Source organism: Cynara cardunculus (genome assembly GCF_001531365.2).
Source record: "Cynara cardunculus var. scolymus isolate 2C chromosome LG 3, CcrdV1, whole genome shotgun sequence".
Lineage (NCBI taxonomy): Eukaryota > Viridiplantae > Streptophyta > Magnoliopsida > Asterales > Asteraceae > Cynara > Cynara cardunculus.
In genome coordinates, this window is record NC_037530.1 from 32,963,278 (window position 1) to 32,975,337 (window position 12,060).

Below are 12,060 nucleotides of genomic sequence, written 5' to 3' on the forward strand. Positions count from 1 at the left end.
TCACCGGATAGATATAGTAAGGACTAAGAATCTTATCCGGTAAGAGCGAGACAAGGACCAAGAGTTTTACTCGATAAGTGAGGGCGACGACTCTTACCACGGTAAGCGCTTACCGGGTAAATTGTTGCATATAATGTTGTTTTGATGGACTAAAATCTTACCCGCCAAGTAAATAGTATTAAATTTTACCGATAAACACTTACCGGGTAAGTGTTTGGTAAACGGCCCCTAAATCTTAATTTGAAACCTAAACCTTATATTAAAAATTGGAAGCTTGTAATTTATGAAGCTTATTGAGTTTTTATCTCGAGACTTAGAAAATAACATGATCTATGCGTATATGTAAAAAAATCGTTAAAAAACTCAAAAAGTCAAATCAAGCTTAAAACGCTTGAAACTCACTAAACGAACTGAAGACATTAAAACTCAGTTTAAAACCGATATGGTTGTATCGAGGTCTATGCTTGCTATTGGGATGAACTCCTCATCGTTGGGGTTCGTTGATAGTTTGGTCGATGTCTTAACAGGCCATCGAAGAAAAATAGTAAATAAATATTGATGGTATTTATATAATAGTTATTTTTGATAATTTTTGCAATTTAAGGGCCGTTTACTAAACACTTATCCAGTAAACGCTTGTCGGTAAAATTTAACACTATAATTATTTACCGGGAAAGATTTTAATCCACCAAAACGATATCGTATGCAACAATTTACCCGGCAAGCGCTTACCATGGTAAAAGTCGTCGCCCTCACATACTGGATAAGATTCTTGGTATTTGTCTCGCTTTTACCGGATAAGATTCTTGGTATTTGTCTCGCTTTTACCGGATAAGATTCTTGGTCCATACCATATTCATTCATAAGATAATATGACTTGATGTTCACTTACCCGAGTAAGCATTTGTTAAACAGCCCTTTAGTCATTTGTGTTCTAAAATGTCATTGGATATTTTGAATTGGTATTATACGCATTATTTCAAATATTTAGCTTTGTGAAATTACCAAAAACCTCATAGAACTTGGGAGTTTATATTTTAAGTATTTTTTTTTTAAATTCCAACTTTTATAAAATCTGCCAAAAAAAGGCATTAAAAATTATTAAATTATATCTTATTGATAATATTTTTTATATTTGTAACATTTTGCCACATAGTGTGAAGTACATCCTATTATTTGAAGGGTGATAACTTATCCGGATAAGCGTTTACGTAGTCATATTACCTTACCGGATAAATATGGCAAGGAACAAAAATCTTACGTGATAAAAACGAAGGCAATGACGAGAGACTTAACCGGTAAGTAAGAATGACGAGTCTCATCATAATTAGCACTTACCAGGTAAATTATAGCCTAGTATACTGTTTTAGTGGACTAAAGTCTTACATGGTAAGTGATATTGTTGAATTTTACTGGTAAACACTTATCTGGATAAACTTTGGTAAACGGCTTTTAAATTATTTTAATTAAGAATTTACTCTATATTTGAGTTGCAATGTTTACACCATTGCAGTTTAGTATATAATTTATCACAATCATAGAAGAATTGGATTAAATGTCTATAATATCTTTGAGTTGGGCTTAGAGCTAGACAATGGGCTCATGGCCCAACAAGTTAAAGGATATGAGGATATGATTAGGAGACCATCTAATACATGTATTTTTTTAGTATATAATATTTATATATAACAAATACAACAAATAAACTCACACATCCTCATCACCTTTGATGATGTTTGAACCTCTAACCTTCTAGGAGGTCAAAGACTACGATATCGCTAGGTCAAATGTTCTTTAGTACCATCTAATACATGTTGATGGGTAACAAAAGGAAATTCGGTTATTGATCGATTTTGGATTTAGAGAAACGTAAAAAAATTGCCATTCGTTTAGGTGATGTTTGGTTTATGGGTTTTTTAAGGAAACTTTCACAATTAAGGTTCTTGTTGAGTTTTCTATTGGGTTTTTATAAAACTTTTACAGTGGAACAAATGTTCTTGTCCAGTTACAGTTTTTAATAAGAACCCAGGTGTTTAAACAAGAACTCAGATTCTTGTCTACATTCTTTTTTTTTTTTTTATTGTTTTTAGCCTTTTATTTTGTTTTAATAAATCTATAAAACATATGAGTTAAAACTGATACAAATTTCTTATTGATTACTATAAAATGTGTTTATTCATTTGTTTTGTTTTTTCGTTTCTTATAAATTTTTATACAAGTTGTATTTTGTTTTAACAAGTTTAGTTTTTAATTATCTCGTTTTGATACTTGTATATATAAAAATTAAACTTAATTTATAAATCATAAATTAATAATTGTAAAATATTTTTTCTAATTTTAAGAAAAATATCAAATTGTATAATATATATATATATATATATATATATATATATATATAAGGAGCTTAAACGGTTATGAGTTGAATTTTAAGAGGTACATCCTCTAATGAATCAGGTACAAATTTAACAGCAGGTAACCTCACCACGTTTGACGTGTTTCTTCTCCACCTCCCACGTTTCTTCTCCACCCCTACGCCTCTGAATTATCTCCCATATTCGGCTCCTCAGCTCTTCTCAATCAGTATTTTAAAAAACACTAACCTCACCAAATTCACGCTATGTGCAAGCCTAATTTTGCTCTGCGATTGTTCTATGTTGCTGCATTGTCCTGTGTCGCTTGCTTTCTGATGTTCTCAAAACACTAAAGCATAACTTAATTTTGCAATTAGGTGCATTTCCTTCCCTTTTCATTAATTTCTTCTTTAATTTCTTGTAAATGGATTTAGGGTTTAGAACCTGTTTCAAATTTCACAAACAGGTTCAATTATAACAGGTTCTAAGTGAAATCATGTGAAGTTGATTACTTTATGTGGATATGCTTATTGTTGTTATTCAGATTAAGATGTAGATACATGTTGGCATTAATTGGTAGTAAAGAAAAAATTGCTTTATGGTTCGTGTTCTTCTTCTTCTTGTTATTTAGTTTGCTTTTGATTTGAGTTTAATTAGCGTATTTTCTCTCAAATTTAATGTGAAATGATTTATATTTAGTTCAGTGAGGTGGCATGACAAAAATCCCCTTTAACATCTCCTAAATATAAGAAATCTTAGGGGCCGTTTACCAAACACTTACCCAGTAAGTGCTTACCGGTAATATTTAACACTATCATTTACTCACCGGATAAGATTTTAGTCCACCAAAACGGTATATTATGCAACAATTTACCCGTTAAGCGTTTACCGTGGTAAGAGTCGTCGCCCTCACTTACCGGATAAGACTCTTGGTCTTTGTCTCGCTCTTACCGAGTAAGATTCTTGATCATTACCATATTCATCTGGTAAGGTAATGTGACTTGGTATTCGCTTACCCCGAGTAAATGTTTAGTAAACGGCCCTTTAAAGGCCTAGAGCCACTAAGATTTAAATATCTGGTGGTTTAAGGAATTTGTAGTTGGTCTGGAGTGTAGGATACCAAACCTGCCATTCCATAACTTAGAATTGGAGCCAAATTCAATTCAATCAAGAACTACAGCTTTTAACACAAAAAAACATAATTTGAACTGTGTTATTTTGTTCTTATTGTAGTCTCACACCCTATAAGAAAATGGCAATGATGAGGAAAGTTCAACCATTGGATTCATTAAACCCTTATCAAGCGACTTGGAAAATCAAAATATTGTCGACAGGCAAAGGTAGTATGCGTACATGAGAAAACATGAGGGGTGAAGGTTGTGTTTTCAATGTGGAGCTAACTGATGAAAACGCAAGTGTACATTTCATATTGAAAACATTGTTGAATCACTATAAGTAGTTATGAATAGAAAACAGAAACATCCATTAACCGCTACTTTGTAGGGTACTCAAATGCAAGCAACCATGTTTAACGAGGCTGCAAGAAAATTCTTTGACAGGCTTGAAATCGGGAAGGTCTATTGCATATCTAAAGGAACCATAAAAGTGGCTAACAAGCAATTTGGAACTGTTGACAATGATTATGAAATGACGTTAAGCAAATATTCTCGAGTGATGGAGGCAATTAATGAATCGATACTTGTACCAGAAAGAAGGTTCAATTTTGTGCCGATTGATCAGTTAGGGCTATATTTCAATCAGAAAGACCTCGTAGATAAGGTGTCAGACTAAATTTTTTTCCTCATAGTGTATTTTGACTTTGTGCTAAATATGGTTTTTTCATGTAATTACGAATTATAGATGTTATTGGGGTGGTTCAACATGTTTCACGAACGACAACCATTCGAAGGAAAATAAACCAAAAGATAGTTCCAGAGCGGGATATAACAATTGTCGATGAGACGTACACTACTTCTTTATCTTACACTTTTGTTGTTAGTCTTGGCTTTTATATATATATACTAAAGTGTAATATATCAGTCTTCTAGGAAGAAGAGTGTTGTTGTATGTCTATGGAATGATCATGCGACTTATCTGGGGCAAGAACTTTTAGATATGGTTGACAAATCGCCTGTAGTTGCAATCAAGTCTTTGAAGGTTAGGGATTTCCGAGGTAAAAACCTTTATATTGCTACCCTTCTGTGTTGTGATTAAAGAGGCATGGTTGCTTGTTTTCAATTAGAATTATAGTAATTTCTTCTTTTTTCTTTCAGGCGTCTCTTTACCAACACTGCCCAATAGTTATATTCGAATAAATCATGATATATCACAATGCTTGAAGTTGAGATCATGGTAAGACATTACCTGCAATAAAATGGTTATATTGATTATAATTATTAAAAGTTGGATCTCACATGGGTACATGTTTCACAGGTATGATTCTGAAGGATAAGAGACAACACTGACTTCCACTGGCTCGTTTTTAAACCTTCACATGAAAAATGAAGGTCCATCGATGTACTACGACCGAGTGCCACTTGCTCATATAACGACAAACCCATCTTCGGGTGAGGACAAGGTATAGTATATTCTTAAAATATTGTTTATAATTTACCATTATCAATGAACTATGAAGAAGTTAATACATTTGTGTAGCAGCCTGCGATCTTTAACACACGAGCCTGTAGAACGTTCATTAATCCCGATAAGACTATGACATATCGGGCATGCAACAAATGTAACAAGAAAGTTAGTGAGTCTACCAGATCGGGTTATTGGTGTGAACGGTGTCAAAATAACGAACCAACATGCAAACTAAGGTTTTTGATCATTTCCCTTGTATTCTAGATCTCAACAATAGATGACTAAAAATGGTTCAACAGACTTTAATTACTTATTATCATTTATAAATATATATTATCTGCGAAGCTTTCTAATGTAAGTGGTGAAGCTTGGTTTTCTATATTCAACGAAGAGGCAGAGACTTTACTTGGTTGTTCGGCAGATGAGCTTGCTAAAATGAAAGCACAAGTACTTTTCCATTTTCAGACAAACATTGCACCATCCTATTAAACTACAACTTGAATTTATATTTTTGGTAAATGACAATATAGGAAGATGTAAGCGGCTTCCAATTACAATTGAAGAAGGCTGAATGGATTCCCAGCATTGCGATTAAACATTGGCCCCCAGTTGGGTGGAATATTCCCAGCATAACCAGGTCCTCGACTCTCAGAATAACCAGATCCCCGTCCCTTAGATTGTGGACAGTTAACATTAATATGTTGGGAGGAAATACATGTAAAACATCTTCGTACCATTCAACAATCTTTGGCTATATGTCTTGATTCTAGACATTTATAACATGTTCATGTTTCAGTGTTGCATTCTTCTTAATGTATTTTATGACATTGGGCACATGTTTTATCAGTAAACCTTGACATTGGACGATTTAGGTTTCCAACAAATCTAGGTCTACGAAAATTGGTTGCTATTACCTTCCCTTTCCTTTTTATCCCCAACCCTTTCTTGTGGTTGACGATTGATATCCTGCTCCAAAATTTCTGCAACATCAACTGCCGCTAGAAAGATAATCAGGTTCCTAGAAATTACGTACTTTCGAAGATTGGACTCCAAGCCCAATATATATTTTCTCACCTTGCTTCTTTCAGTAACAACATAGGCTTCAGCAAATCGGGATTGTTCCATGAACACTTCAGTATACTGACAAACCGTCATGTTGCCTTGTTCTAACCGAAGAAAATCGTCTTCTAGCTTTCGGAAAACAGCTTCAGGACAATACTGAATTTTAAATTTTACTACAAATTCTTCCCACAACATTGTCTTCAAAATGTTTGGATTAGAGCTCGACATGATTTCCCACCAATATAGTGCACTTGATCGCAACCTTGATACAGCAAACATTACTTTATCTTCATCAACAGTTTTACTAGTCTTTAGACTTAATTCAATCTCCTTAAGCTAACACATGGCCTTAACAGGATCACGCTCTCTGAAAAACTTAGGGGTTTTGCATGCAAGAAACATCTTTATATCACATCCCTTTTGTACCGAATATAAAGTAGGTGGTGCAGACGTAGTCTTTACCGGTGTACTTGCTCCGACTTCTTCACGAAAATTTGGGTTCCCCATTCCTTCCGGATTATACTGAGTGGAACGCCCTAGCAAATTTACCAGATTTTCTTGAAATTTTCCCAGTTCAGTTGCTAACATCTCCTGGGTAATAAACTCAGGGTTATGAGCATGACCTCAGCCCCGTCCATGACCTGATATTGAGCTTTTTTGTACCAACACTTCTTGTTATGTATGAATTTCTTGTTCAATACCTCTTCTCTTCCTCGACCCCGACCCTGACCTCGACTTATTGTTTCTATGGTTGTAGCAATTTCTAGATTTTCTTCAGTGTTCAAAATTTCTCTTCCCCTGCCTCTTCTGTGGCCCATAGAAGTTCTCCCAGAATGATTAGGATTATCTGTCATTCTTACTTGATACTTGCAACACTTTAACTTCCTTTACTTCCATAATAAACACATATACAATTAATCACATGTCGAAGTATGATAATATGCTTAAGCTTAAATCAGGTATCTGCAGCTCAAGATTACATTAATCTCATGTAATCTAAATCTATCATACTTATCATCATAATGGGTTCGATCATAACACATTCCCAGGTTCGAAATCTCAGGGGAACCTATTATCACATACTCAACACCTCTAGTTTAAGTCTAAGTATCAGGAAAATGCCCAGATCTCTTAAACTAAGGCTCTGATACCAAATGAAACAATCCATCATGTACTAACCAGCACTAGCAAACAAAGTTCATGCTTTAACATACATTAGGTACCAATGTTTACAAATACTTTAAGTTTATTTACATATAACAACCCAACAGTATGGATTAACAAAAGTTTTGTCATAACAAAAACTTTCTTCCATAATTCTGTTACATCTTCCCTTTGCCTTTATCCTTTGATGTTTGATGACCTTCAAAATAAATTATTACAAGGGTTAGACCAAAAAGTCTAGTGAGTGAATCTCCCTCCTGAAAATATAATATGTTGTGATAATCTAAAACAATTCAAAAGTGATTCTTAACGATAAATTAACATCCAACTATCGTGGTTACATCGTCATTTCATCTATCGCGGTTACATCGTCATTTCATTTATCGCGTCATTTAGTCTAAAAACAATATTATGAGCGATGAGAGTTAATCCGGACAATATTTACACGGTGAGGATCCTTAATCCTTATCCGCACAATACTTGAGCGGTGAGGGTCCTTACCAGACAACACTTGGTCGGTGAGGGTCTTTATCCGAACAACACTTCATCGGTGAGGGTCCTTATCCGGACAACACTTGATCGGTGACAACACTTGTGTTAAGTGTTATTTGGTCCAATAAAATTAAGAAATTAGAGGGGACATAGAATCATTTGTTGGTCCCTCTAATTCCCTTAAAGGCCACATTTTACACCCGAAATTTCCACTGCTACTTCAATTCAAAACCCAACCAATTATATCTTAAAAATATTACATGCAATGTCCAAAAGTAGTCGGACATATTAAATAAAGAAAGAAGGAATCATGAGAATCACGAGTTTGGACGAAAATAAGTATAAATTAATGTTTATAATCGGGACCTAATAATTCGATCATAAAATTTGTGAAATCTAAAAGAGTTAATTTTAACCAATAATTAATGTTATTTATTCAATAAAAATTAATGTATTTCTTAAAAAAAAATTCAAATTTCATAAATATCGCTCTCTTTTTCCTTTCCTCTCTTATTAACATATACACATATCCACAATCAAATGTACACAGAAGATGAATACATTGTGAACATAGTTTAAATAAACTTTAAAAAAAACTTTCTTAGTAAGGTGTTCACAAGTGTTAGGTTTAAAATTGGTTTTGTTGTTTTAGTTGGTGTTCACAATATGTTCACAACCTATATTAGATCCGTAGATTTAGAGTATTTTCATAATGTGTTCACAGACTATAATAATATTTATTTAAAAATGGTTACCTTGTGTGTACATTCAATTGTATGCATGTCAGCATGTGCATGTATGTTACAGAGAGGGTATAGATAGTAGCAGATCTAGACACTTAGGGGGTGTTTGATTTGATAAAATGGTTTTGAGGGATTTGGAAGGATTTGGAATCTTTAGTGTGTTAGGTTTGTACATATTTTAAACATTATTATATACAAATCCTACGAACTCCCATGAAATCCTAACCACCCCTTGGGATTTCAAAATCCTATTGAGGAATTGAAAGAAATAATAGGATTTCAAATCCGAACGATCCTACAAACCAAACACGGGATTGGAATGGATTTAAATTCCAAATCCCTCAAATCATCTCCATTCCTACAAACGAAACGGACCCTTAGGGGGCGTTTGGTTCACATTATAGAATTTGGTGGAATTTGACTTTGAATGAATCGAAATGGAATTCGATGGAACTTGACCACATGTGTGGTTGGTAGGAATTGGAATGGAATCTCTCAAAAGTATTGGAATTTCCATCTTCGTTTGGACCACCCCACCTTTACCAACCACCATGCCATTATTGTCGTCATCACAACTACAAGGTAGGGTAGTGATTTTGTCGACAACAGTAGTCGCATGGTTGTGGGTGTGGTGGTCGGGGGTGAGGTGACGGATGGGTGGGGTGGCGAGAGTAGGCGGGGAGGGAAGGGTGGTAGCTGTAACGACGACAATAGTGGCATGGTGTACAGTATGGGGGTAAATGTGGATATGGGTGGGGGAAAAATTGAGGTGGGTGGGTATGACAATGACGGTAGTGGCATAATGGTCAAAGGTGGGTTGGGATAGGGGGGAGGGGTGAGTGGTAGTTGTGACGGCAACAGTAGTGCGTGGTGGTGGGTGGGAAGGTTAAGGTAGGAACGTGACAATGACAATGACAATAGTAGCACAATCGAAGTATAGTAGAGATGTGGGGTGGATGACAGGGGGTGGGTGGGTGGGTATGGTGACAACAATAGTGGTTGGTTGGGGTGGGCTAGGGTGGCATGGGTAGCAATTGTGACGGCTACAATAGTGGTGTGGTAGTGGGGGAGGTTAAGGGGCATAACGGTAACAATATTAACATGGTAGTGGTGGGGGCAAGGGATGGCCAGTGATGTAATTTAATTCTTTCACTTATTCCAATAAATGATCAATTCCTTAACTTGTGGAATTCAAATAATTCCATCCATTTCAATATATGAACAAAACAAAGAAAATTGATCATTCCTATTCATCTGAATTTTGTGAATCAAACAGCACCTTAGGTGACGGGGTCAAATTTAGGAGTTCCAAAAAAAATTCAAAATCGAATAACGCATTCAAACCAAAATGGTTCCAAGTTATCTGGTTCTCAGGTTAAAAAGTTCAATTTTAGTTTTTTACCATTTCAGTAAAACCGAATATCAAATTATACTATTATTTTATTTTTAAATAATTAGTTGATTACAGCTTTAAACATATAAAACAATTAACATATAATAAACTTGTAAATAAAATATCGATAGAATATGGTTTGATCAATTATAAATAATTAAAAATCATTTCAAACTAAATTGAAACATATTTTAATACTTGTCAGGATTTTCAAGATTTTTTATTTAATAGTATATTTATATTTATATCTTTGATCAACTTCTGTAATTTAATAGCAAATTTACTAAAAACTCCCTCGAGTTTTATTCTTCAAAACTTGGCCACAAATATAAACTTTCATTCTTTATACCTTGGCCACCACTATTACCTTTGAGGACGCGTTTGGTATCCATTTCGAGAAACTTGTTTTCATTGTGGCAAATGATCGATGTGGTATGAGTTTAACCCCGTTATAAAAAGACTGATATGCGTGGTGTTTTGCGAGTATTCTGAGGATTTTACGCCCTCATTAAGTTTAATGTTTAATGTTGTATTCAAGTTATTGATTCGGTCAAAATAAAACTTTTTATAGGTAGTAATGGGGGGGCGTCTATGTCATATGCATCAATACAACCAGTGGCAGATTCTGAAACTTTTATCATTGAGGGTAGGGGTGTAAACGAGCCGAATCCAGTCGAGTAGTAGGTTAATCGAGAACGGCTCAAAAAATTAATACTCGATTCGAGTTCGACTCAAGCTCGATTAACTTTTTAAATGCAGGGCTCGAGCTCGAATATTTTTTGAGTTATCGATCTCGAGCTCGATGCTTGTTTATGGCTTCGAACTCGGATTGGTTAACTTGGTTATTGGCTTGAACTCGATAATTTTTATATTTTTATTGTATGATTAATAAATATATTAGTATGTTTGGCTCAAGAAAATGTATGCTCGAATGGCTCTCCTCGACTCGAAAAACTGGTTTAGCCATTTATATATATATATATATATAAATATATATATATATATAGGTTGGTTATTATACAACATTTTACATTTGTACAACCAATACAACTCAATCTCAACCGTCCATTTAATTTGATGAATATGTGATTTATAGAAGTTTTGATTGTTTCCTAATATAAAATATTGATCATAATTAATGAACCATATTCATTTTTCATAAATATTCAAATCATTTCTATAAATAACTTAATTAATTGGGTTGCATTGGTTGTATAAATGGATATGGTTGTATTTGAAATATACCTTATATAGAGGGATGTTATTCTACACTCTTTKTCATTCCTACACCCTATACAACCCTCATCTCAACCATTCAATTTTTAATCAATTAATTGTTTCCAATAAAGTATTAATCATAATTAATAAACTCTATTCATATTCCATAAATATTCAAATCATAATAAATGAACTCCAATCATTTTTATAAATATCTCAATTAATTGGGTTGCAAAGGTTGTACAAATGCACAAGGTTGTAAAAGAAATATACCCTATATATATATATATATATATATATAATATATATATATACACAAATCTATCTATCTATCTATCTCTTTCTCTCTCTCTCTCTCTCTCTCTCTATATATATATATATAGAGAGAGAGAGAGAGAGACACACACACATTCAAATGAAAACCGTGCTTTTCTAAGAAACCGTGTAAACTAATTTTGACCAATATGAAAATTCCATTTTTTTCTAATTAAATTTAATCAATAAGGGTATTTTGGTCATTTACAATATTTTCTATTAAATATGGAAGTTATTAATAAATCTTAATGAAGGAAACGTAATAAAGGAAATTGTATAAATGGTAACGTTTAAATATTTAATTATATTATAATATTAAAATTTTGAACTTGATATATTGTTATGCGATTGAATCTGCTCCAGAATCTTAAAGATTGTAAGGTATAATGGAATGAATTCATCAAATCAGGATTGAAATTAAAAAATTAATGTACATGAAACAGGTTTCATGAAGGTGAAACTGGCTCATGTCGTAATTGATTCATGAGTAGTGAACTGGTTTCATGGTGAACCACGTTTCAATGATGATGAAGTTGATCCATTTAGTAGGTGAAATAGAAAATGAAACGGGTGTATAATGTATTTGGTTCGTCATGAAATAATTGCATGATGAAACGGGTACATGATGAATCTGCTCCAGAATCTTGAAGATTATAATCTGCTCCAGAATCTTGAAGATTGTAATCTGCTCCAGAATCTTGAAGATCGTAAGGCTTAAAGAAATGAATTCATTAAATCA

General features: G+C 33.8%; 1 pseudogene; it reads left to right on the top strand.

The window, feature by feature from the left end:
• The first annotated feature begins 442 nt into the window (after window positions 1-442).
• LOC112509174 lies at window positions 443-5,791 on the top strand (annotated as a pseudogene).
• The last annotated feature ends 6,269 nt before the right edge of the window (window positions 5,792-12,060 follow it).